The sequence below is a fragment of the Ambystoma mexicanum genome, chromosome 5q (assembly GCF_040938575.1).
Source record: "Ambystoma mexicanum isolate Mex_15411 chromosome 5q, UKY_AmexF1_1, whole genome shotgun sequence".
In the NCBI taxonomy this organism is placed as follows: domain Eukaryota; kingdom Metazoa; phylum Chordata; class Amphibia; order Caudata; family Ambystomatidae; genus Ambystoma; species Ambystoma mexicanum.
Genome location: NC_090933.1, coordinates 465407742 through 465430099, shown reverse-complemented (window position 1 = coordinate 465430099; position 22358 = coordinate 465407742).

Here is a 22358-nt window from a genome sequence, read left to right as displayed (position 1 = left end):
TGGCAAGAGTAATGCAATTAGGTGAGGAGATGAACGGCCTACTTGCAGTGATCAGCTTACAGGTGTAAGCGGCTGATGATGCTACTGCATTAGTTTGTTTTGAAAAGGATAAGGTGGCATCGATGTAGATACCAAGGGTTTTGGTGTTATTTGACACGGGGATAATGTTGCCATCTATGGTGAAGGAATTGAATGCGGGATTAAGATTTTTGAGTTTGGTGTGAGTGCCAAGGATGCTCAACTCAGTTTTTTCGTCATTGAGACAAAGTCCATGATGTGCCATCCATGCTTGGATTACTGAATTGATTTCATTAAGGGTTTTGCTGTCTGATTCATAGTTGCCCGAGATAGGAATGAGTATCTGCGTAATTGGTATACGTGACACCCAGATAGTCAAGAATATCAACGAGGGGCTTTGTGAATACATTATAAAGTGTTGGGGACACGCAAGAGCCTTGCAGGACTCCACAGGGTATTGGGAGGGTTCAGCAGAATCAGTGGGAGAGAAGACCCTCATGGTTCTGTTCGCCAGGAAGGAGCTAATCCAGGCCGTGGCTGCATCTGAAAAGTGTGCCGCAGTTTTCAATTGGTGACAGAGTGTTTGGTGGTTGACCAGGTCAAACGCTGCTGACAGGTCAAGCAATAATAGGAGTGCAAGTTTGCTGTTGTCTTTCAGGATTTGGATCTGGGTAGTGAGATCTATTAATGCAGTTTCTGTGCCGTGTCTCGGTCTAAAACCTGATTGTCCTAGAAGGTTGTTTGATTCTAAGTAAGCCTGAATTTTTAAATAGGCTGCTCTGTCCAATATTTTTAATAAGAAAGGTACAGTTGTTATTGGCCTGTAGTTAGCCGGGTTGACTGGATCGAGAGTAGGTTTTTTAAGAAGTGGGATGAACCACGCATCTTTTAGGTTATCAGGTACTACTCCAGTTTTAAAGGAGGCATTGATGAGGTTGGTTATGAATGGTGCCAAGTCATGCGCAGCAGCTTTGATGATCGGGGCAGGGCAGGCATCACCTTGGCAATTTGAAGGTTTAAGTTTCTTAATGATGTTTTCTACTTCCCAGTTTGAGAGGGGAGAGAAGCTAAAAGGTTTACAGGTTGACTTAAAGGTAGGTGATTTGTTAGGTAATTGTTTGTAGTCAGGGTCAGCTAGTAGTAGGGATTTTTTTGCATTGATTTTAGATTGTAGGCGAGCTATTTTATCTAGTAGAGCTGTCTGAATATTACTACACCATAGTGCGTCTGTAATACATTTGTCTATGGGGGCAATGGGGGATTCTAGTTCTTTCAGAATCTTAAAGAGTTCCTTTGTGTTGGATTCCGCTTGTGTAATCCTTTTGTTATAGGTGTCTTTTTTAGCAAGAAAGATGGCTTCTTTGTAGCTAGAGGAGGCTAGGGTTAGCTCTGTTTTATTGGATGCTGTGGGATGATTTTTCCAGTGTGCTTCTGCGGTTCTCTTAGTTTTGCGTAATTCTCTTAACTGCGGCATGAACCAGGTGTTAAGGTGATGCTTTGGTTTGGGTTTCCTCAATTTTAGTGGGGCAATGGTGTTCAGTGCTTTGAGTATTGCCTGCTGGTAGATATCCACTAAGACTGTGGGGTCAGCATCAGAGTTGATATTATTCAGGATGGGCAGTAGTGTGGGTAAGAGTTTGTCAGGTGTAATATCTTTCTTATTTCTCGTGCTGGTGGCTGGGGCGATGATAGGTGCCAGGTGAGGTTTGTTGGCTTTGATAGAAAAGGTTCATTTGTGATGATCTGACCAAATACATAGGTCATTGGATAGAAGGTCAATAGAACAATTGAAGTGAGTGAGCCAGTCCAGGGTTCTGCCGTTGACATGAGTGGGCTTGTGAATACTGTGCGTGTGACCCAAGTCAGATAAGGTGTTGGCTAGGTCATGGGCGTTAGTGTCCTTAATGTCGTTAAAACCAAGATTAAAGTCCCCAAGTAAGATGGTTTGCGAGTTGGGTTTGGTATCTGCGGTTATGAGTGATGCGATATCCTCAATGAAAGAGGAGATGGGTCCTGGTGGACGGTAAATGAGGTGCATAGTTGCCGTGTGGTTAGGTGATAAGGGTAGCTTGATAGACAAGGATTCAGCAGAAGGGATTTGAGAGTCCTGGATGACTTTAATATCGAATGTATTTCTGAATATGAGGGCAAGTCCTCCTCCCTTCGTTTGAGAGGTATTTCTGTCGCATCTGATAATAGCATAATCCTTAGGTATAGCAAGGGCCAGCGATGGACCGGAAGCAGCATTAAGCCAGGTTTCCGTGACTGCAAGAAGATCGAGCTTTTCGTGAGATATAAAGTCAGCGATGTCGAGAGCATGGGCAGGAAGAGACCTGGCATTCACCAAGGCTGCTTTGATAAGTTTGTCTTTTTAGGGAGATTTTTCCGGTGGTGTAGGCAGGTCATGTAAATGGGTATGGGCTAACTTGTCTGAGTCAGTGGTTAGTTTAGCAAGGTTGTGGTCAATATGCGAGTGTTTCATGCTGTGGGCTCTTAATCTAGTATTTCTGGTTAAGATGCTAGGGTGGAAAGAGCATGGAAAGGTAGGTAGGCTGGTTCTAGAGTTCAATCTAGTGTTTCTATTAGAAATGCTTGGATGGTGAGAGCGTGGCAAGGTGGGTAGGGTGGTTCTAGAATTCAGTCTGGTATTTCTAATAGCAATAGTACAAGGTTGGTTCGGTATTGGTCTAGTGGCGAAGTGGCGTATCCAGAGTGCTGGATCATCCAAATACGGGTTAGCAAGTGTCATGGTGCTAGGCCATGAGGTAAGGGTGGTAGTTATCATACGTGTGCAGGTGAAAGTGTCTTGATTAGGATCTGGGTTAGGTTGACTAGTCCAGCGTCTAGTGTAGATATACAATAGGTGTATAAGAGAAGATAGGCACCAATACATGATGAGGGTAGTGTTGGTAGAAGGCTGGGGTTGCAAGTGGGTCTAAAAAGCGACTGCAAGGTAGAACACAAATCAGACAGATGTAGTCTGTAGGCGACCATATGGCAAGATACAATCAAATGTGGTCTAATAGCGACCGTAAAACAGAACACAAATTAGTCAGATGTGGTTAGTAGGCGACCAGGTGGCAATGTACTCAAATGTGGTCTGTAGTTGACCATAAGGCATGACACAAATCTATCAAATGCGGTCAGTAGGTGACCAGGTGGCATAATACCATCAAGTGTGGTCTGTAGACAACCATGTGGCAAGATGCAATCATATGTGGTCTAATAGCGACCGTAGGCAGAACACAAAGCAATCAGATGTGGTCTGTAGGCGACCATAAGGCACATCACGGATCAATCAGAAATGGTCTGTAGACCATGAGGCACAAGACAAATCAATCAGATGTAAACTATAGGCGACCATTAGCCATAAACCATGAGGTGTTGTAAGTAGGCGACCATGTGGCACAGCATAAATCAAACAGATGTGGTCTGAGGCGACCATAAGGCACAGCACAATAATCAGGTGTAGCCTGTATGACAGAGGCCCAACATTAACATTAGGATCTGAGGTAACACCGTTAGGCTTCTGATGACAGTTCTGGGGCAATTAGTGGCAGTAGTATCAGCGTCTAAGATCGAATTTACCCAATTGGGCAAAGAGTGCGGATAGCGTGGGCTTGAAGAGTGGAGCCATGCCAGGGTGAGGGGGGCCACCCTCGTGTGTAGTGGTGAAAGATCTCTCGCACACCTGTGGGACCGGGATGCGTGGCCGTTGGCTGTGGATGGGTCCGGTTAGCCAGGCGAAAGCACCTGATCCTGTGGATGCTCGATCCCTCAGGCACAGAGGGGGATAGAGTGGGAATATATGGTTATAGGGGAGAGCAATTGTTAGAAGTCTACTTCCATGAAGTGGTGGTGAGATTGAATCACTATCTGTAACGAGTTAATGTATAGTAAGGGGGCAATGTACTTACATGGACTTCAATCGGGCAGGGAGTCTGGACGACGGCGCGTACGGTCGCGGACAGGCCCTTAAGCTTGCCCTTCGGCTGCCGCCTCTCGGTGAGCTGGAGGGCGGGAGATTGGTGTAAGCAGCCAATCACAGGCTGCGGGCGCTGCTGGGCTCCTGGCAACGCTGCTGGATGTCGTGGCCAGCGGCCATTGAACACGTTGTGGCCAATGGCGGCCAGTGAGGCCACTGTGCAAATCAGTGGTGTTCGGTCCCAAATAACTTATTTAGGCATTTTCAGGGGGTCGGGGACCGCTTCCAGGAATAATGATGCAAGAAGCAGGCAAAAATTAAAATTAGCCCGCTTTGCTCGTTCCGAGTGTGGGGGGCCCGTGGGGGTCGCGACGACTTCTGCCGGTCTCCTGAGGTCCTGAGGATGAAGGGAGGGGGCTCCAGCCCACTCCTCCCGGTGCAACGACGAGACTGTGCATCATAACATCATTATGACCACTATGTTTCCATTGTTTTACATATATGAGAATTATTGTTTTTCATATAGTCTCATATTCCTAAACATAATAACAACCCGATGGAGTGGACAAGGTTTAAACAATTTTATCTGAGTAGTAAAATGATAATTACTCATTCCATTGATTGGATAGCGTTCACCTATTATTCATTTGCATGGCGTGACTTGTAAAATGTGTTTCAACTACTGCCCCTGTTCCTATTTGGGCAAATCTGTGAATTGTTCAAACTTCAATTGTCACCTAGCAAAATGCTGGTGCATTACTCAACCGAAAATATTCAAGAAATGCCTCATGCAAGAAAGTGAATTAGGTTTTCACGTTTATCTGTCTGGGTCAATCCCTTGATCCTCTGTTGAGATAAAGATCAAGTACCAAATTGCTTGTATTTAGCTTAAATAGTAAAACTACACAAACTAATTGTTAACAACATTGAAAATGTAAGACCCAGCTTCTACTCTCCCTCGCATGTTCTCTCTTATAAATAAGTGGTACCAGCCCATATTATTCCTAACTGTTTTATAATGAATATGTCATTCTCTGTTGTGCTCCATCAGCCCAGTGGCCCAGAGGACTCTATTTATGTATCAAAGAATAAGTTAGCAACAATCGCGCTTCTAAGTGCCCTCCTTACCATCCTTCAGGCCGCCTCAACCCCTGGGTTGCCAGTATCTCTCTCCTCTGTTACATAATTGTTGGTACCGATATACCCTCCTCCATTTCACACATCACAGTCCCCATGCCAGTAGCTCCTCACTGCCTCACATGTGCTGGCCAACATTGGAAGTCAAAGGAAAAAGAGTCATCCTGCAATGATATCGCAGGAAGGGGGCCAAGCTGGTTGTGACTTGCATTTGGCCCTGTAGTGGGCCTCTGCTTTCTGAAGCTGGTTCAAAAGTATTGAGGGCACCCCTCACAGAGCAGAACATGATAAGTAGAGATTCCTGAAAGAACCATCATTGACCTCTGGCACGGATCCATGAGGTTCTATTGCAGAGGGTCAGGGGAGAGTCAAGAGGTCATCTAGGATATCTAGCTTCAATATGGTTTTAGGAAGCAACTTTCTAGGCAGCCCCTGCCGAGACAGCCCCCTTTGGCAAAGCACCCTGTGGCAAAGGACAGCACCTTCAGAAGCAGTCTCAGATGGTGTTGGCCGGTGTCAGCTGGGGAAGCAAGAAGCCTGCAGATGTCAACCTGCTGCTACCAACCAGGTAGGTGCGGTGTGGTCGGTGGACAGCAAATACTGCACTCCACTAAAATGACCCACCCCTCCAATTAGTCCTAATTTGCTTATCGCACAACCCTTTAGCACCTTAGTTAATTTTATTTGATTAGCCACACCCACTTTCCGTAGGAAAGTCGTATTGCATTGCTGCTGTGTTTATAACTAGGCCATTTTCCCCTCTTTTAGGAAATTCGAATCTAGGTGGTTTTTTGCATTGCTGCTGGGTTTATAAAAATGCCTTTTTTCCCTCTTTTAGGAAAGTTGAATCTGGATGGTCTTTTGCATTGCTGCTGTGTTCATAACTGGGCTGTGCTCCCTCTTTTGGGATAGTTGCATCTGGTTTTGTATTGTGGTTGCTGTGGTACTGTGAACTGTCCCATTAGGCTCTCTTCCATTCTCTAGACACCCACCGCACTGGGGATACCACTGTACTGTTCTGTGTCTCCTGTCTGCTCCTCCTGTGTGTTCCATACTGTGTGACCCTCGCCCCACTGTGCTTCCTGCATCATTCGGAGATGGGCTGAACAATGCATCCTCCACCTACTTTGCTCCTCGCACCCACTATGGTGATTTTCGTCTCTCCCATCTTCTCTAACTGCTACTTTATCACCTATCCTATCCCTCTCACTAAGTCTGGAGGGAAGAAGTTCAAGAAGGATATCCTGGTCTCCAGCTCAGGCCTCCCCATCGTTGATACCTACATCAGTGCTCACTCCAGACAGACTCCGACTGACATCTTCTTTGTCGTTCCCTCAGAAGACCTATGGACCCCTCATATGGTCTTGGCTTTCTCTCCTAACTCTTCCTCTCCCATTAATGGTGGCACTCAGTGGGCAGTCCTCGTGGAATCCTTACACTCCTCCAAGGCCATAATTAATGTCTACCTGAATGGCACCGTCTTGATCCAGGACCCTCAACCCTAATCTCCTCCTTTTCGATTGGCATCTCCCGTGTCTCATCAACTTCCTTCTCCTGCTTCTCTGACTCCTCTGCCACTTCTAGCCTCTACTGCCTCTCTGGCACCTCTCACGACCTCGCTGGCTACTATGCCACCTCCTGTTACCACCTCTGCCCACTCATGGGCCCCTCTACCACTTCCGCTGGGCATACCGCTAGCCTGTTCCCCACCCCGGAAGACTTTCAAATGTGGCATCCTGCTCCATGTCACTATTCAAACACTACTCTGACATCTGCCACCTCCTCGAAGAACTTGACATAGATGTCCTCTCTCTCACCGACACTTGGTTCACGGGCAGCTCTGTTATGAGTTTTGACACTCTCCTCCCTGATGGCTACAAGATCCTTTCCGAACCCAGAACCAACTGACCCAGAGGTGGAGTAACTCTGATCTTTGCAGAGTAGATCCCTGCTTCTGTCATTCCTATGCAGGCCTACTCCTCCTTTGAATCCCTGGACTGCAGGTGCTCTATCTTTCCTGGCCTCTCTCTGACTGTGGCCACCATCCACAGGTCACCTGGCCAGGTTGCCCTCTTCATCTCCGAGTGGGCTGACCTTGCCTTTTCTCTCCTCCCCTCTACCTCTCAACTTCTCCTCCTCGTAGACCTCAACATCCACCAAGGTTGATTTTAATCCCTCCTCTGGGCTCCTCCACAAACTCTGAGACACTCTCTCTCTCTTTCCATTCTACCCTCTGATCCAACACTCTCTGCCGGACACACCTTGAATGTTCTCATCTCCTCAGACATCCCCCTCTCTAACCCTCTCACCACTCCTCTTTCTTAGACTGACCACTTTCTGCTCTCACCTGAAACTCTCTGTCTCTGTCTCAGGCTAAGGCCACCCCAGTACTGTCACCCACCTTCTCCGTCATTCAGTCCATGAAGCATGTATTAGTGGAGGCCTTTGCCTCTACTTTCTCTGTTCCTCCATGCATCTTTCTATCTCCAACACTCTGAACATCCTTTGCCCTGTCATGAGAATCCATCTGAAACCTACCTCCAAGCACAACTATTGGTATGACTTCAACCTTGCTGCCCTGAAATGCAAGCGCAGGGTGGCTGAGAGGCATTGGAGTGCTTTGGCGTATTCTCTAACAAACTGGACTGCTGCCTGCTCCTAAGGCAATACAGACTCTGTGTCCTGTCTGAGAAGAGTCCATATCCAAGCCTGCATCTCTGTGGCCACTAACAATACAGCCAAACTATTTAAAATGTGCAAGGAGCTAGCCATTCCTTCTGCAGTCTCCTCCTCTCCTGTTCCCTGCCAGGCCCTCTATATGGCTCTGGCTTCTCACTTCACCACTAAAACTCAGGATATCCTGTATTCTCTCTCTTCTTCCTCTCCCTCTACCTCTCTCGGCCCCCCTCTGGCTGCCGCTCCTCCTCCTTTCTTCTCTTTGTCTCCGACAACACCTGACAATGTTTCTTGACAAGTCCGCTCTATGAAAGTGTCGTCCAAGCAGGTGCTCCCCTGTTCCTCTAGAACCATCAAGGACCACATTGACACCCTCGCTCCAATCTTGGCCAAGTTTCTGCAATCGCTCTTTTGCCACTGGATCTTTCCTCTCACTCCTCAAGCACTCCCCTGTGCACCCCCTCCATAAAAAGCATTATTCCTATCCTACCTGCCTGGCAAACTATCACCCAATCTCTATTACTCCTTTCCTGGGCAAACACCTGGAAAAGCTGGCCATCTCCCAGCTTACTCTCCACACTGAATCTGTTGGTTGTCTCCATGACCATCAGTCTGGCTTCAGAGCAGCCATAAGCATGGAGACTGCTCTCCTGAACATCCATGAAGATCTGCTCTCTAATCTTGACTCCAGCCTTCCTTCTGTCCTCATCATCCTTGACCTTTCTTCTGTATTTGACATGGTCAATCATGCCATCCTGATCAATCAACTGCTTGAGAATCTGGGCATCATGGAGAAGTTGGACCAACCCTCCCAGGTCCAACTTTGCTCCTTTCTCTCCACTACCTCTCTCTCCACATGTGGTGTTCCCGAAGGCTCTAACCCCTCACCTTGGCTCTTCAATGTCTACTTGGCCTCTTTGGCCCACCTGATTTCTACCTTCTCCTCAAACTTTCTTGTGTCATGTGGATGACACTCAGCTCTCTTTCCGGCTCCCCACAGCCTCATCTCTTCTCTCGCTCATTCCTGGCACGCCTCCAGCGATCTCTACATTAATGTAAGAGGGAGATCCTTCTCACTGGGACTCCTGCTTTCCCTCTATCACTCTGGCCCCCTCCTTTGGCCCTCTTCTTTTGCCTTCCTGTGAGGCAGAAAACCTTGGCGTCATCTGCGACTCCACTCTTTCCTTCTCTCCTCACATCACAGACCTTACCAAAAGGCACACTATTAGCTGCACCTCCTCAGAGGTATTCTTCCTTTTCTCACTTTCCCCCAGAAGCTCACTGTCTCCATAGCCCTGGTTCTCTCTAGGCTGGACTGCTGCAACAGCCTCTTTCTGAAACGGCCTTCCTCTACTCTTCGACCTTATGCAACTAATCCAGAACAGAACTGCAAGACTTGTCCTTGGTCTCAAGCCCAGGGACTGTATGTCTCCAGCCCTAAAATCTCTCCACTTCCTCCCGGTGGCTGCAAGGATCAAATTCAAGACCCTCTGCATTGTCCACAAGTCTTTCTGGAAGTGGGTCGGGACCCACACAACATCCTACTCTCTCTTCCAAAATACCTTCCTTCTCGAGCCCTTCACTCAGCTACCTTAAACTCTTTGAGGGTCAGAGGCTTCACCATGCAAAGAGTAGGAGGTAGATATATCTCCTCTACAGGTGCCTCCCTCTGAAATGGCCTGCTGGCCCTCTCAAACTTGAGCCGGACCACCTGAAGTTCCAGAAGCAGCACAAGACCTTCCTTTTCTCCTCTTCTTTCTCTCTCTCTCCCCTACTGACCTACCGCTGACCTACCTGTCTGCTGTGATGACTGGTTGCTTGGCTACACGCAGACCTCACTGGCCCCTACATGATCACTCTGCCCTGCACTGCCTCCGGACCTACCACGCACTTAGGGGCTGTGACTGTAACCCTGCAAACCCTGCCTCCTTGCGCTTACCCAGAGCCACGCTACCCTTGCTTCTCTTACTCCGAAGAATGCTGCCCTGATTGCACTTCTGTCCCTCTCCCTGACACTTCCCCATCTCCCTTCCCCCTGCACTTTGCGTTGTCGCTCTTGCACGATCTGAATGACACAAAGCCTAGTAAGATCCTTTGTCTTGTCCTCCCTCTGTCTTCCCCCCATTGTTCTATCGGGTCTAGAAACTCTTGTGTAGAGGCGCTTTATAAGTGACATGTATCATATAATTTAGTATAAACGACATTTCAATCCGGTTATTATATATAATCTTTGAGAGCCAAATATGTGAACATACTCCCTGACTGACCAGAGCAGACATAAAGCTCAACATACAAGGCCAATGTTGCTTCTGTTACATGTCTTTATAATAACACATTTTATGTAGAATGCACATATACCAACATTTTACATAACACATTCTTTTTTTGGAGGCGCCCCCCCGCCAGGGGCCCCCCCACCAAACCCCTGTTTCCAACCCCTAAAAACCTACCCAAACTTTTCTCCCCCAAGATGTAACCGTTTACCCCACCCCACATACATTTTCATTATATTTTTCGTTATAAAAGTTTCGTTATATGTGCATGTCTATATAAAAGTTTCGTTATAACAACTGCTTACCTTTTGCTTCTCTCCAGCAGGTGACCACCTTATTCAGACAAACAAATGCAGCAGTCGTTTTAACAATAATCCCTTTTTTTAATGTCCACCGGCTGTAGCCACTCGGAACATTGCCTTCCTGGGATGTGCTCGTTGGTTTTTAGCAGCACAGTCATCTTGGCACTTATTATTCGAGTTCGTCGCAGAATTCGCTGTGCACGTAGATCATCTGGAGTTTATGTGGAGGTGTAGCCTCCCAGCAGCCCACGGACGCGCTCCTCACGCCTACAGACTGACTGCCGTTTATTAGTCCATTAGCTTTAACTGGAACACTCGCCAAGGCTCAGTACTGCCAACGTATCAGCCCACCACTTTGCGGCATTCATTTGCATACAATCATTAATATAATAGCAGGGCACATTCTTCGCGGTCGGATTTTTAGCTCATAGTTTTGCATTTTTCCCGTACTTGCAGACGCAACTTTTTTTTTTTTTAAATAAAGCACCCCGTTTTGATGTTTAGGGCCTCATTGCACGGAAGGCAGTAAGGGTTAACGGTCACCGGTAATGGTAACGGTGACCGTTAACCCTTACCGCCTTACTACGAGGCCCTTTGCGGGTAGGTACTTTAACGCCTGCTGTTTAGCAGGCGTTAAAAACCAACCCGCAAAGGGACCAGGGTGCTAATTACGGTACCGCAATTTGCGGCACCGTAATTAGCGCCTTCCCCATTCCCATAGAGCTCTATGGGGCAAAAATGGGAATGGGGAAGGGCAATGGGGGAAGGGGGAATTACCGCCCCGCCAACCTTGGAATAGGGCGGTAATTCCCCTTTCCACCAAGGCGGTGCCGGTATTTTACCGGCATGGACCAAGGTGCTAATAGCACCTTCGTCCTCCACCTACTGTGTAATGAGGCCCTTAAGGTTTTAGGAATCGAATGTCTGCTGCAGGTTTGAACTCTGGATCATGTATTTGTCTACTGTACGAATTGATGCTTAATTGATTAGAAAGTATTTGTTCAATTCCTCCATGAGACCTTTTAAAGCAGAATATGACCAGCTTGCGTCATGACAAGTCCCAACACAGTCAAAAATTGATGGCGCAGAGCTACAATAATTTAAAATTCGGCCCATGCCATGTGCCGCAGGACTAGCAAGTGCTGCATTTTCCCCGCGCTACTCTCTTCATTCCGGTACTTAAGTTGCATATTTGTTTTTTTACCATGCACTGTATGTATTTATGTGTATATTTACAAGACGAGAAGAAGAACCAGCATGTCCATGATACATACCCATCACAATGATTCAACATTGTTGATATTCATGGAGGTGACAATCAACACAAATCTGAACATTAACTGACTTAAATGAGGGTGGAATGCACAGCGACAAGTGGAGTTTTTGGGCAAGGAAGTAGCTGGCAGACCAGTGGCGCGCGCAGCATGGAGTGCGCAGCAACACGTGCAGTTAACACAGCTGGCGTGGAGTGCACTCATGTAAGAAGACTATGCCTACCTTTTTCCTCTATACACTTTTTGAGGGATGAAAGTACAACCTAGGCCGTGCATTACAGGCATTTTGCAGATGAACTCCCCGGCCCTACCCACAATGTTCCATGCCATCTATTTCGGATTCGGTCTTCTCTGCGTCCCCTGGACACGGCTAAAGACTTCAAGAATGCACACCAGAAAGAATTATTTTCTACCTAAAGATTGTGGCACCCTTGACTTACAAAACAAAAAGATTAACTGGCGCACCAATTAGTGTGACTCAGGAAAGTGGGACCCAGACATCTTGTAACACTGAAACCACATTAAGCCAATTAGCCGGCTTCAACCCAGACATGGGGCCTGATAATCCATGGCCAGGCACTTTATTTAAAACATCACAGAGGAGTTCCTTGTTAGGCACCCCAGCCATGTTTTTGGACCATCTGTCAGAAGCCAACAACATCTCTTTATCTCCTACATGCACGCCCACGAATTGCTGGGCAGATTGCAAGGTGCATTTATGCCGAGCTCTAATCCCATCCCTTGAACTTTGTTTTAAATACCTTAGTAAAACTGTATGAGATCAGATCAGTAAGATTGCAGTCTTATTGGAAAGTCCATCATATGCTCCACACCTAAACCCCTGTCACTGCCAATGCACTGCTCATCACCATTCTGCAGCCATCACGCCCTCATCCCCTTTGTTTTAGGCCAAGATGCTGCACATTTTTTGAGTAATCCATGCTCCACCTTCCGTATTTTTTGCGACTAGCTTCATTGTGAGAAACCCCATCCAGGTTGCGGCATCACTCTGATACCGAAGTCCTGATGTTGTGTCTGAACCTGTTGAGTTATGGCTGATGGTGGCAGAGGAGGGGGGATTTAATTGTGTACTGTGTGAGAAGAGTTTGGGCTATTGGGAGGCAGCAGGGTAGACGTCTTAGCGAAATTAGCAAAAGTCCTAGCAGGCCACTGAGCATAGCACTTGAGCATGTAACAGTGAAGTTTAAGAAATCTATCAGACTGCAAACCAACCTACTAAGGACATTGAAATGGGTGCCTCATGGCTATCTTCACCAGGGCATGGCTGCTTTCCTTTATGCCCCAACTTCACCCTCTTCCCACAGCCCTCTACCACATAGAAGACCTCAGACTCCTACACCAGTAAGGTCTTCTCCATAGCAGGGAAAATTGCTCCCACACCCAAGCACCCTGTGGACAGAGTAGGGGATAGAGGTCGCTGGTCCCTGGGACCCCTTATGCACGTAGTTTACACTCTTTAAAATGTCAGCCACAGTTAAAAGCTCCTCTTTCACCACTTCCTTGTCCCCTTACTCTGCCTCCTCATCTAAAACAGCTAGGTCCACCAGCTGGTTCAGTTTTTCCACTGGCTATTCCTTCCCTGAGGTTCTTCCTGACAGACCTTCCCCTTATCCTCACTACCCTTCACTTACTGGGTGTAGCTCCACCCTCAATGACAACCGGCCCACAAGGTCTGCCCCATATTTTTCTTCAATAGTGCTTGTTACCTCCTCCCACATGAGGATCCTACCCTTCTGTTCCTCCAGTGTCCCTGCCTCCATAGGGCCATCCACAAGATGCCCTGCCTCCCGAGCCTCTGGGGGGCATCTGCCAGAGGCTCAGCCTGTCGTCTTCTGTGGAAGCATCCACCAGTGGCTCTGCCTTCTTTACATGAAACCATTGGGGGCCTCTTATGATGGTTTTGCCCCCTCTTCTTGAAGCCTCCTCCATCCTCCAATGCCTCAGCAGCCACCTCTGCTGACTTAGAGGACTAGCAATGCTGGTGACCCAAGCCCAAAATGGGTACTGAAGAGAGGGTCGCTGGAATGGCCCTCATGTCCCCTATGCGGATGTCATGGGGCAGAATGAAGAATGAAAGGTGTAACTTGTTGTTTGGCCAGCCCCCAGGTGCACCAATATAGCATAGATATGACACGAGATATTCCCTCAGACAGCCATTCAAACCATATCCGGGTGATGGTTTCAAGGAGACAAGGGTCTCATCAATGGACCAGGTCGACTGACAGCAAAATCAAACCTTAATGACGTTAGTAGTGACAACATGACATAGCAGCATTCATCATGAAGTAAATCTGCACTCATACATGAAGTAACGCAGACATAAACTAGCTTCCATTACTTATAGACATAAAGAACATGCTTATGACTTCTTTAGATAGGGGACAGATACATTTACATGCTGCTAAGAACCTCTTCTTTCTTTAGCAAGATAAGAAACGCAAGGCAGCAAAGTATGCATGGGCCAAGCTTGCAAATGCTTTATTGCAACTAATCATAAAGGAGCCATGGGAACACATTAGGAACCTATAGGGCACTACAGCAACTAACCCTAAGAATCCATAGAAACAAAAAGGGAACATGCAGGGGGACTGAAGTGAATGAGGCTGGAAACACAGGTCGCATATCCATGGAAGGGTGAGGCACATGTCCTGCAGCACGAAGCACAGACCTGGTGTTCACAGCCAAGGACAATGGCGGGTAAAAAATTCCTGGTTCCCGAGCAAGCAAGACACCTTCAAAAATTCAGAATAAAATGCTCATAATTACAGACAGGAAAGCTTCGTTTTGCGGTCCTCTCACACGTGACCCAGCAGAAAAGAACAATGCACATTTACCCAAGGTGGAACGAGAAGCTGTTCCCAGTGAGGCAGAGAGGAATGTTATAAGTTGCCCACCAGATCTGTAAGCTGCAGACGCTCTCTCAGGGTAGGTGATCAGACCAGTAGCAACACTGGGGAACGCACAGCCCTTCCCATTACCTTGAAAAGGTACACCCAGCTCTGTGAACAGAACAGGGTCCCAAGTCTGGGAGGACACGCTTTAGCCAATCCAGAAGCTCCAATCATGAGGTGGTATAAAATGTTGCATGGGCCAATGGTCTTTTTGCGACTCTACAACAATGTAATAGACCCAATATGGACCTTAATGTATAGTGGCTCCATAGGTGGTAGACCCGAGCTAATCAATGTGGATACCTTGTAGGTTTTTGGGGAGGATCTGATGTTTGTGATGTCACCTGGGTACAAAAACAGATGACACAGGCTCAGCAGCTGTGATTGATGGAGATTTGTATTTTCCTGTATGATCATTGTCTAATGGAGAATTAAAGACAGCAAACCTTTCCCCATGGCTGAGTCTTCCGTTTTTGCTTGGGGGAGCTTGATGGACCCAAATCACTCTGCTAATCTGTGGTATTATTGCTGCGTCCTCTGACATACAACAGTACCGACGAACAGCATAGAGACTTGCAGCTCCTCCTCCTCATCCTCCCCACTTACATTCTTCACTACACCCCTGATATCAAACGTGAACCAAGAGAGAACTACCAACCACAAATGAATGAAATTGCAGAAATCAAACACTATCAGAAAACTTAAACGGGTGAAAACACCCCTGAGAACTAAGAAGATCACCCAGAGAACAAGTCACCAATTCCAGCACCTTCTAAGACGAACAACATTACATGACAAGCCAACAAAACAGCAAAGGGGAAAATGAGAATGCAATAACAACCAAAACTGAGAGGGACAGTGGAAAACGGTAAACATTTGTGTGGGGTTAGTAGGCTTTTTCTGGGATAAGATTGGGGGAAGTGTTTTTTAAAAAAAATGTTTTTTAGGGGAAACAAAAGTGAAAACGCACAAGAGGAAAGGTCAACCTTTTCGTTCTTTTACATGAGAGGATCTAGCAACACACTAACAGCACACTAGCACACTGTATCTCGGACCCTGTCCACATGACATTGATGAGCTAGTAACTTTTTTACCCACACGTAACATGCCTTGTGCTGAAACATAGCTCCAGCAGCATTCATTGACCACTGCTTATGATGGTCATGCGGGCAAAGATCTACGGTTTGAGCGCTGTCTTCATCGAGCTAACTGCCCCCTTCTAGCTGGTAGCAACGTTTACAGATCACCACAATAATGTTCTGGTAAGTTGTTCTGTGAAAGAAGTACTCAATTGCTGACCTTGAAAACTGGAGAATTATTATGTTTCCAGCTCTGCTGTAATTGTGCACCACTTAATCACCCAGTGCAGGAAATTGCAAAAATATCCAGACTGTTCTGGACAACCCACTCTACAGCATACTTCCTAGTTCGGTCCTAATGATATGTTCTCACAACTTCCTCCTCTCCAAGCTCATTATATTCTGCTGTATTGTTCCTGGCCTCAAGCCGACATAATGTCCTCCGTACAGCATCTCCTGCCTAAGGGATCTGGCATGAGAGCCAGCGACGCTGTAGGAAATCTACAGGCTACATCATTTCATATAGCTTGCAGATCAGCCAATAGTATTGACGCATGGGCCTCATTACAAGTTTGCCGGTCCGGAAACAACTGTGCCGGTAAGCTTACCGGCACCGTTGTTTACGGACCGGCAAACTACGAGTTCTGCGGGTGGGTGCCGTCACACCCGCCAGGTCATTCCTGGAGGGCGTGACGGCACCCGCCCACAGATTTTGACGGATGCACCAGCACCGTTGCGCACAATGCCGGTGCTCCCGTCCTCCCCATTCCCAATGGGAATGGAGAGTTACAATTGCCGCCGCCTCACTTACCGGACCGCCGGGGCTGTAATGCCCCAGTTATTCCGGCAAGTCAGGCGGTGGTAATTCATCACGAGTCCAGAGGCAGCCTGCCAGTTTTACCAGCACAGCTACCGGCAGACTCGTAATGAGGCTTGACTCGAACCAGGTGCTAAGAAATCAAATGAATGCCTGCAAAAGATAAAGGACTGTGCTCGGTCTATCCAGGAACACAGAGAGCCACAACACACTTCACTAAATGAATAAGGTACTCAAGGTAGGCAGGTACCTAAGCAGCAATGAGCGCTTTATCAATGGACTTCCTGTCATGGGAAATGTAGCAATGCAGTGGCTTCCTTTATACATTGAGCCCTTCCCGCGAGCCTCATTCGCATTGCCTTACTACCATTAGAATTTCTGAAAACGCTAACTAGCCAGACCTAAAAATGAGTTCATGGTTTCTAATGCAAATTGAATAAGTGAACTTCCAGAACATAGACTCAAAGACATCCATCGAATCGACCTCTCTAATGCCAGGTGTTTTTTTCTTTTCTATTTTTTGCTGGAAGGCCTCAGCTTTATCGTGAACAGTTAATAGACGTTTTCAAAATGGATGAAGTGCTCTTTATTTGAGCAGAATAAGCACAGAGAAAAGAAGACGGAGTGATGTCCTCGGCCCCAAATGTCTGTTTCATTTCAGTGCAGCAGCACTGATGCTGAAACAACGTTTTCATATTTCAAGGCCAGTACATTTCAAACGTTTGCTGCTGGCACACACTGCAGCGTGCAAGGCGAGGCACTAGAGACGATAGCTTTGTTACATCTCACCGAGAACAGTGTGTCTCGTTTCTAGCAACTTCGTTCAAAAGAAAGTTTGGGAGTGCGTGGGGAGCGTAGCTATTGATACTAAAGCACTCTTTGTTAGAGCCGCCTCATGTCGAGGCGGCAAGGACCAATGAGCTAGTCTTGACATATTTTGTGGTGTTGATTGAGCGGCATATTGGAAATAGAACATCCATTTAACATGTCTGAATGCCAATCAGTGAACAAAGGTTGGGCTGAAACAGAGTTCTGAAATCCCAGAATCCCAGAATGTAACTATGGGATAAGCCGAGTTGATGAAACACCATGAAACCTTGCGGCTCCGTCAAAATACACTCCATGAAAAACCAATGTCCTGCCTTCTTCAAGGTCTTCCTGCTCTCCCCTCCTAGAGTAGCAAAATGACACAGTGATGTTTTAAAGTCAGTCATTCTTGCAACTTTTAAACAGACATACCATTGTCTGGGCCCTTTAGAGAGGAACAAGAACAAGGAAACCGACAGATACGAAATGTAATCGGACGGCTGCTCTTTACTTCCTTCTTCTGTTCAAAAATACTTCAATTATTAGCCCTGCAAACTTGCATCTTGGCACTGAATGTAGCTATCACCCCTGCGTCGAGGGGCATACATGTCCGAGAAAGGCCCGGAGACCACGTCTAGACATGTTAAATGAGGTCAGATGCAGATTAAAAGTAAGAATACAGGACCCTAGTGGCCAGGTAATTGTTTTTTTTTAAATGCAGGTCAGATGCAATATAAATACACAGGCAATAATGTTGGTCCTTGCACACGAACATACAGAAATACCATTGAAATGCACAAGAAGATATCCGGTCTTAATATGAAAACCACTTTACGGGTGTGGAAGATAGGCTTTATCGGGGCTCTCTAAGCCAATTCAAACTGTAAATCTCGAAACATCCAAACTGTTTGCTCTAAAACAAGCTCCTCCAAAAGTAGCAGCATCCTATTACACGCATTGGCAATGCCAATAGTTTTGGCATTTACGGTTGTTCTTTGCATTTAGCAATTATAGGCACAAGGGTGCAGGAAGATAATTTAAAGTTTCAAAGGAGGATGTGCTAGGGGGTGCAGGTGTGCAATAGAATAAGAAGGCGAATAGAGGAAGGGAAGAGGGCATTGATAGAATGTGCATTGGTGAGGAGCAAGAGGACATTTGAGCAAGAAAGGGTGAGTGTGTAAAAAAACAGTGCAGAGAGAGATAGTGACAATGCAGAGAGAGAGAGAGACAGCGCTGAGAGACAGCATAGAAAGAGCCAGCACAGAGAGAGAGAGAGAGAGAGAGCGCAGAGAGAGCGAATGCAGCGAGAGAGGATGCAGAGAGAGTGCAGAGAGAGAGAGAGAGAGGACAGAGAGAGTGCAGATAGAGCCACAGACTGCATAGACAGACAGCGCATACAGAGAGATAAACAGTGCATTGAGAGTGCGAGACAGCACAGAGAGTTAAACAGCAAAGAGAAAGACAGCGCAGAGACAGCGCAGAGAGAGACAACACAGGGACCGGACAGAGAGAGAGAGAGAGACAGGGAGGAGAGAGAGTGGCATTGCAGAGAGAGACAACAGAGAGACCTTATAGAGAACGAGAAGGAGTGACAGAACGCAGAGAGGGGTGAAAGGCAGCACTCAAAGAGAGTAGTAGGGTAGAGAGTGACAGCACAGAGAGAGAGAAAGACAACACAGAGATGTTTTTTTTTTAACTGCACAGTTATTGCAGTGTCAAAGTAGAGCTCAGTCAGTTACACCCGCAGTTTGCCCTTTCCAAGTTCAAATATGGTCCGATACATTGAGCGCCATTATATCTGGTAGCAATAACACCTGATACAGCACTTAGAAGAGTGAGGAATCGGGCACAAAAAGCTGCACATGGAAGTGTGATACCGCATCAATGATTCTAGCTGGATACGGGCACATGCATAAAACGGTGGTGGGAATCAAAGGAAATCGGCACAGCGTATATAGGTTCTGATTGAGATATCCAATAGGATAGTAAGGAATTCAGAAATCCTACAAACGAGCATCCGAAATTGAAAAATTAACTATGTCACAAAGATAGATGATGACTACACAAGACTCTTGTTGACTGACATTACATGCATGGATAACACCCTGATGAATGCCATCAGTGTATAGGTTCCAATGTGTGGATGTAAGCCTTCCAATACTTTTTTTGGATCAAATAGAGCACATGATTAAGGAAGCCACAATTAAGCATTCTGACAAAGAAACCACTGGAATCATGTTAGGGGATTGTAATGCTACAATGCACCCATTGGAAGAGGTGAAAATCATAATCAGGAGAACAGGGGAGCAGGTGCCATTCCAGTAATCAATCATAAATTCAAAGTTCTAGATTCAAAAGTAAAGCATAAGCCGACTTTTTGTGCAAACATGAAATGGGGTCTGCAATTAATACTGTTGATGTGCCAACATTTCGTAACGTAAAAGCCAAATCTTGATTAGATCATAACTTTACATCACTAGTAAATACTTTATTTCGGACGGACTGCCATAAAACAATACAAATGAAATGTAAAAAGAGCATGCGGTTAAAAAGATAAATTAAAAAAATGTAAATACACTATCAAGCAGTGTAATTACAGATGAAAGCATACACAAACCATACAAAATGCAAATGCACATTCTTTTAAATTGTTAGATTATAAAGTATTAACAGATGAGAGATAATATATCTGCTTGCCAATTATGAAGCAAGCACTGGTAAAAAATGTTCTTGCATATGAAGATTCTTGATTTATGCGCATTTTTCCGTGTATACAAACAATGCCAGAGCAACTGAATTATTTGGCACAGAGCACAAATGTCTGTCTACCGCTAACCTTTGATTGGCATTCTCGGCTTAAGGGAAGGGATTGCACTTGGAACAAATCCTGACAGTGGACCGAGTATTGCACTGATATGGGCCTGGAGCATTGACAATGCATTGCACTTAAAATGCACCCTGGGAAATCACGCTGATTATCTGGGAGGAGGACAAGGAGGCACATTGGATCCCTCATTCGTGGTTGGCACTGCATATAACTCTAAAGCACCGGAGAGTGGTCCATGCCGCTGCATGTAATCATGAAATGGGGACCTTGTTTTGCACTAGAAGGAACTAAAGATGGCAATTTTTCACACTAAGATACTCCGAGAGAGTAATTACTCTGCATTCATCTAGCACTTAGATCACCTGTGAAACATAGCACTGCTCCTGTACATAGCTGGAACGCAGGATGTAAACAGAGTTGTTTGTACAACTAACCCATTTTCTGCCATCGTAACCCGCACCTTCGTACCTTAGCGGAAGTCGCAGGTTCATTTCACACATCTTGCACTCACATATAACACAAACACTATTGCACAACACCTCTGCCATTAGAATGAAGATACCTTTAATGACAGGGTTCAAATGGTTGCTTCCCACATAACTCTCTGTCTCCTTAAACACACAATCAACCCAGTCTAGTTCATAGTTTACCTCTGCTAGGCCCATCCAAACGCCATTCAGTCATAGGTGAAGAGTAGGGTCGTGGCCACCCTTACATAACTGTAATGGCAAAATGCACACACACATAATAGCACCTCCCAAATCTCCCAAATTTGGACTCTGGTTCCTCTGAGAGCGTTCAACCAAACAATGCTTTGGGGCCATAATTATGGTGAAAGGCGCTGTATAAATGACAAAAATGAATGACAATTATTGAATAATACAAATAAAAGTGGAAAAGTCCATTTGAGCCAAGTCACACATTCCACAGCACCACCTAGTAGCCATCACTGTAAGTTCACCTCCAGTTCTGAGCCACAAAAGCAAGGCATTGTCGGTGTGCAAATTAGCCCAAATACAACTTTCCTACTTTCACATTTCAGGTGAAAGGAACTTTCCTGGTGTTGTGAATACAAATAAAAAAATACACAGTTACGTGTGAATTAATGTATTCATGCAGATGTCAATACTTAAGTGGCAATATTAACTAATGAGGCCTAAAAGCAATTGTTTTACCTATCTAAAGTTACCTCTGGGAACACTCTAGTTCATCCCTGCTAAAAGTCCACCAATGTGATGCAACTTAAGGGGTTATGCCTTCCAGATATTCAGGTCCCACTTGGACTTATCCTTCCACACTCTGATGTTCCTCTCCCTATATCCCTCTATCACTCATGTCCTCCTACTCTCCTCCCTCCCACTCCATCTACCATCTATCTTCACACTCACTGACACATCCTTCTCTATGACTCCGATGCTCCTCTCTCGCACTCTCTACTGCTTAACTCCTCCCTCTGATTTTAACACTACTCTCCACCCTGTTCCTGCTCTCTCCACTTTACACCACTACTACTCTCCCCTCTGCACACCATTACTGCTTTCCCTAATGCACATGGCTACTACTGTCCCCCTCACTGCACTGCTAATACTTTCCTCTCTCCACACTACTACTACACTGGATGGATTCCTTACTGGTATTCAACATTACACAGAGGACTTCTCTTCTTCAGCCCTATCCTTACCAGGGGAGTAAGAGAAGTAAATGCTCCAGAAAAAATGTTCAGACTGTATGCCCCAAAGGGATTTATGGCTGTGCGAGACGGGAACATGTGGTGATGGTCATTGCCTTGGGTTGGGATTGTTGGGATGCAGGGGCAATGCCCCAAACGTGAAGAGAAGTACAAACTGCGGAAATTCAAATAGGTCATTTTTAGTGTAAGTGTTCAGTCATTTGCTGCTGCATTAAAGCTAAGATTCTGGGCTTTCCAACGAACCCCCAATGACTTTCTATTCATTATACTTTTTCCGTAATCGTGCTCGACGCACTCGAAAAAATTGCTGTGATTTGCGATTTGGCTCAATTTCTTCACTTGTCAAAATGGCAGCTCCTTGCTTTCCTTTGCTGAAATTCGTTTGCAACCTGACAATCATTCATAGAGCATTGCTAAAGTGATCCTGAACTAATTTAAAGTAGCTATCACTCACCCTGAACCTCTAGAGGGAATTAAAATAATTTTTAGCATATTGTTCCCTTCTTTGCATACCACCTTTAAAGTACTTTGCCTGTGTTTAAAATCATCCCTGTTGATCTAAGCTTGCTAAGGGGGAACTGGAACTTTGTATTGCATTTGTGTGTATTCCTGAGAATTGTG